The sequence below is a fragment of the Copidosoma floridanum genome, unplaced genomic scaffold, assembly GCF_036245765.1.
Source record: "Copidosoma floridanum isolate Cflo_tuat_1 unplaced genomic scaffold, Cflo_Japanese_pri ptg000116l, whole genome shotgun sequence".
NCBI lineage: Eukaryota > Metazoa > Arthropoda > Insecta > Hymenoptera > Encyrtidae > Copidosoma > Copidosoma floridanum.
In genome coordinates, this window is record NW_028321993.1 from 35001 (window position 1) to 40751 (window position 5751).

General features: G+C 49.4%; 1 non-coding gene across 1 annotated transcript; it reads right to left on the reverse strand.

Annotated features, from left to right (window-relative positions):
• Window positions 1-761: 761 nt before the first annotated feature.
• Window positions 762-2826, reverse strand: LOC149372863 (small subunit ribosomal RNA). Its single transcript, XR_016293640.1, has one exon. It is a non-coding gene; the product is annotated as a small subunit ribosomal RNA (ribosomal RNA).
• Between the last annotated feature and the right edge of the window lie 2925 nt (window positions 2827-5751).

The following is a 5751-nucleotide window of genomic DNA, read 5'->3' on the forward strand; positions in this document are numbered from 1 at the left end:
AAATGCGACACGAGCGGCAGGCATTGGGGCGCACCACGAAATATTACGAAACTTTTTGATAACGAGCGGCGTCTCCCATTTCTTTTTATCTTGAGAACAAGATGAAAGGGGCAATAACGGCGACACGCATACAGTTCATAATATTTCGCGACATTTATACGCAGAGTCTCGGCTTATTGGGGCGTAAAATCATTCCAAAACCTTGGATAATAACGCGTACACGCTATTATCCTCGTAAGCTCGATCATGTCATTAAAACGAAGTGATTGCATGACCACCGAATGACGACGTTCCCCCTCGTTACAACGAGGCTTTCAACATAATAACCGTTGACTCGAGGAAAACGCTGTCCGGTCGAAATTCAATCTTCGTGATAAAATCCGTGACCAATAGCCTCGAGGTTGCCACGGCAAGACACTGGTTAATGAAAAGAAAAAATAAAGATCCGTTGTGCACGCGCACCCTACGATTTTTACGTAGGTGCGCGAGGGCAAGCGTGGCCAGCCCGATCGTATGTTTCAACTATTATAGAACAAAGACGCTAGGCATTGGCGCACGCATCGAAACCTACGACCGCCAATCCGTTAACTTAATTTTTCACAGCCCCTTGTCAAAGGAGGGAGAAAGAAAAAGTAACGTGGCGCGAGGCGCGTAAATACAACGATTATACATTTTCCTTCGGCGCAGCTTTCAAACAAAATTCTTTTTTTTTTTTTTTTTTTCTTTCATGACAAACGTTGCGACGTCTTACGTGCGAACGTTAATGATCCTTCCGCAGGTTCACCTACGGAAACCTTGTTACGACTTTTACTTCCTCTAAATGATCAAGTTTGGTCATCTTCCCAGTGCAATCGGCAACGCAACGAGTGCGTTGCCGCGCGTCAGTCCGAAGACCTCACTAAATCATTCAATCGGTAGTAGCGACGGGCGGTGTGTACAAAGGGCAGGGACGTAATCAACGCGAGCTTATGACTCGCGCTTACTGGGAATTCCTCGTTCATGGGGAATAATTGCAAGCCCCAATCCCTAGCACGAAGGAGGTTCAGCGGGTTACCCGGGCCTTTCGGCCAGGGAGGACACGCTGATTCCTTCAGTGTAGCGCGCGTGCGGCCCAGAACATCTAAGGGCATCACAGACCTGTTATTGCTCAATCTCGTGCGGCTAGACGCCGTCTGTCCCTCTAAGAAGATTTTTGTGTACGTCGGTAGTAAAAACCAAAAACCACCGCCAGCCCCGCGCGACACCGACGGATTGGATACCGTCAAACATCGCACGAAGCATGCGACGGGGCCTTGGCCTTCGAGATACCAGAAGTAACGCCTATTTAGCAGGCTAGAGTCTCGTTCGTTATCGGAATTAACCAGACAAATCGCTCCACCAACTAAGAACGGCCATGCACCACCACCCACCGAATCAAGAAAGAGCTATCAATCTGTCAATCCTTCCGGTGTCCGGGCCTGGTGAGGTTTCCCGTGTTGAGTCAAATTAAGCCGCAGGCTCCACTCCTGGTGGTGCCCTTCCGTCAATTCCTTTAAGTTTCAGCTTTGCAACCATACTTCCCCCGGAACCCAAAAGCTTTGGTTTCCCGGAAGCTGCCCGTCGAGTCATCGGAGGAACATCGACGGATCGCTAGCTGGCATCGTTTATGGTTAGAACTAGGGCGGTATCTGATCGCCTTCGAACCTCTAACTTTCGTTCTTGATTAATGAAAACATTTTTGGCAAATGCTTTCGCTTCTGTCCGTCTTGCGACGATCCAAGAATTTCACCTCTAACGTCGCAATACGAATGCCCCCATCTGTCCCTATTAATCATTACCTCGGGGTTCCGAACACCAACAAAATAGAACCGAGATCCTATTCCATTATTCCATGCACTGGTATTCAGGCGTTAACAAGCCTGCTTTGAGCACTCTAATTTGTTCAAAGTAAACGTACCGGCCCAACGCCACACCCGGTGAAGAGCATGGCGATGGGATTAAGCTGGGCCGCTCTTGCGCACGCACGCGACGGGCCAACGCCAACGACGGTAAAGCCGCTAGGCCGACCCGTGCGAGACGGACGCTCGAGCTAAGCCCACCGGTAGGACGTCCCACAATCTTGTCAGTTAAACATCGCGAGCGATGAACCAACAGCGTGGCACACAGATTCAACTACGAGCTTTTTAACCGCAACAACTTTAATATACGCTATTGGAGCTGGAATTACCGCGGCTGCTGGCACCAGACTTGCCCTCCAATGGATCCTCGTTAAAGGATTTAAAGTGTACTCATTCCGATTACGGGGCCTCGGATGAGTCCCGTATCGTTATTTTTCGTCACTACCTCCCCGTGCCGGGAGTGGGTAATTTGCGCGCCTGCTGCCTTCCTTGGATGTGGTAGCCGTTTCTCAGGCTCCCTCTCCGGAATCAAACCCTGATTCTCCGTTACCCGTTACAACCATGGTAAGCGCAGAACTTACCATCGACAGTTGATAAGGCAGACATTTGAAAGATGCGTCGCCGGTACGAGGACCGTGCGATCAGCCAAAAGTTATTCAGAGTCACCACAAACTTTTACGATGGACGAGAGAACGCGCGTGAACGCGTCCCCGCCACCGATTGGTTTTGATCTAATAAAAGCGTCCCTTCCATCTCTGGTTAGGACTCTGGTTTGCATGTATTAGCTCTAGAATTACCACAGTTATCCAAGTAAATGTGGGTACGATCTAAGGAACCATAACTGATTTAATGAGCCATTCGCGGTTTCACCTTAATTTGGCATGCACTGAGACATGCATGGCTTAATCTTTGAGACAAGCATATGACTACTGGCAGGATCAACCAGGGAGCTTCGTTTGTCAAAATTAAATTCAAAGCACACAACTCGGAGTGGCCTAAGGACAATGACGTCCCGTTGACCGGCTCGTTGTTGAATTGCGCTATCTTGCGTGTCTTGCGAAATACGCCGAGGAACGTGGAAGAAAACATGATTTTATCCCGAAAGGATCCAATCGATAATTCGACGACGAGTCCACGACGCATCCGACACTTGAAGCTTAAATCTTCAGCTCTCGTCGTTAAAAACGAGGGTGAATTTTTTTTCTTTCAAATTCCGGTCGACCATCGCTCAACAAGCGTCAACAACGTCCCAAACGCCGCGTTGCCTTACCGGGGTAATAAAAGCCAAGGGCCTCAGAACTTCCGGAAGGGGCGACGAAGACCGTTCGTTATTCGTTGTTGACGACGCCTCGCTATGGGCCGCCCGCGGCACTTTTGTCATTCGAACGACCCGGTAAATGAACAATACCGGGTCGGCACGGCGAGCTTCGAGGTGCCGTAATTAAACTCGAAGCAGGGCCACGTGAATTTATCATTCAAGTGTCAACAGTCTCTCGTGAGAGTTGCGTGTTAACAAATACCCGACGATATGGTCGCTGACGCTAGGCCAGGGCTTACCGCAGTGGTATACGTACGGGAGGTACACGTTGTATCCTCGCTCGGTATCGAGTGAGTCGATGCTCGGTTAGCATACCGTCGACAAGCTACGAGCCACGTCGACGGCGCATGCAACGCCAGAGGCGCGATCCGCATTGAGGGCCATTCGGTCGAAGACGCTGACCCGCGGAAATGCTGTGAATTGAGGCTTGGCTTGACAAGCGAACCGTCTCACTAGTGCCGAGGCGTCCTCGGGCGCGGGCGAAGCAAAGTACCGTTTAACACGCAATTAAGCGAGACGAAAGTTTCCAATGACAATGACGCGCATTGCTTTCGGATCGACGGTGCGTAAAATTTTACAAGTTCGAGACGCGCATTGCTTACGAAACAACGCGCATTGCTTTCGCGTTACGGCTGAGGGCCACTCGTTCGTCGGTCACTGCCACGCGGATTGCTCTTTTGACAAGCGCATTGCCCTTGGAGCATACATATCCTCAAGAAATTGATGCGTACGCTTTTCAAGCAGACCTCCAACAATCTTATGAGGCTTGAATAGCGGTACGGGAATGATCGTTGATGGAGTCGGGAATGCACATTTCGGCTTTCGCGTTCCAAGGCAGTGACCCCGAATTCTCATGGGTCCCCTTCCAACCCCCTCCGCAACGGTGCCGCGATGCTCGCGCGACAACACGCCCTAGAAGCAGACCCAACACGATCCGGTCGATGTGAATTACCGTTTTATTTCAAATAAATTAGGTATGCGCCTTTTACGTACCGGCTATAAAGGAGGAGCATACCAGTCGCTCGACGGATACTCGTAAAAACAGGCAGACAAAGAGAAACATTCAAAGAGAGACCTCGTACAATTAAACGAAAGTTAAAAGAAAAGGGGCCTTTTTTTTATATCAAGCATAACCCTCGATGCACGTACGGCAACTAACTTTTGTCACCGAACAATCGAGTCACAGTCAGTCACGGTTCGAACCAGCCAGAAAAACCAGTCGGTCCGTAATCCCTGCACGCGCATTGCAATTTTTCTTGCCTCAGTCCCGGCATATCCAAGGGTTACCGGCGCGCCTGACCATCTAAGCACACGTGCGACGTAGCGAGGGCTTATTGCGCTCGCTCATCAAGCATACCAAAGGATTCCGGGACAAAGTCGTCGTTCGTTCAATGAGACGGCGAGCAAGACGCCCGAAGTGACGAGTGCCCGCGGTATTAACGAGACAGCGATAGATTTCGCTTCCATGTCCGTGTTACGAGCATCGCAGTCAAAAGATTAAGCACGACACGCATACCCTCAAGCAAGCAAGCAAGCGAGCCAGACAATCAGAGTAGCGATCATCGCGAGTGATGCATCACAAGTCCAAGCGGCGCATTGCTTCCCGAGCATACCCTTTTACGGCAGTTGAAGAGTATTAGGCAGACCGAAACTTAAGGATAAAATGAAATATAGAATCGTTAAATCGATTACCAATTGTGTCGCGCGTGTTGCCCCCGCCGCCGCTACCCGCTACCATCGCACACGAGCATACCACCCACTTGTCTCGAAAGACCGCCGAAATTTTTCCAAGTCCATCGACGCGCATTGCTTTTTTCCCACTTACCTGTCCCGAAAGACCGCCGAAATTTTTCAAAGTCCCTCGACGCGCATTGCTTCCATCGTCGGCATCCTCAATTTTATTTTATTCTCTCGTTTTTCCTTTTCTTGGGTTATCTTATTTTTCTCCCTTTTTCTTTTTTTTTTCCCCTTCTTACCCGACACGCGCATTGCTTTTTACTGTCGTTCCAATTCCTCTCATTTTCATTTTTTCCTACACTTCTCTTCTCTATCTACCTTTCCTCTTCTTAACTTTTCTTCATCGTCTCTTTTTTATTCTTTTTCGTTATCATCATCGTCGTCGTTGTTGTTGTTTTTGTTGTTTCTTTATCTCTTCTCTTTCTTTTTTCATGGGGCCTCGTCTAACCGACAAGACGAATCCCCAAGCCAAGGGCTGAGTCTCAACAGATCGCAGCGTGGTAACTGCTCTACCGAGTACAACACCCCGCCAGGTACCTAAGTCGTCTACAGACGATTCCGAGTCTCGACATCGAACTTGGTTTAAAAAACCCATGGTCGACCGTCAGACGTTAACCCCCGACTCGCTCGGTGAGATCCCGAGGCCGGCGGCAATTTTTATAAACGTCGTACGGCAATTTGGGCCCGTGCGATAATCTGGCCTCCCGAAGAAAACCAGATTACCTAGTAATAATAAGTGTCACATTGTTTTGAGCCTTTCGACTCACGAGACTCCTAAATATATCGTTGCCACCTTTGACTAGAAAGGATACGGCCTTA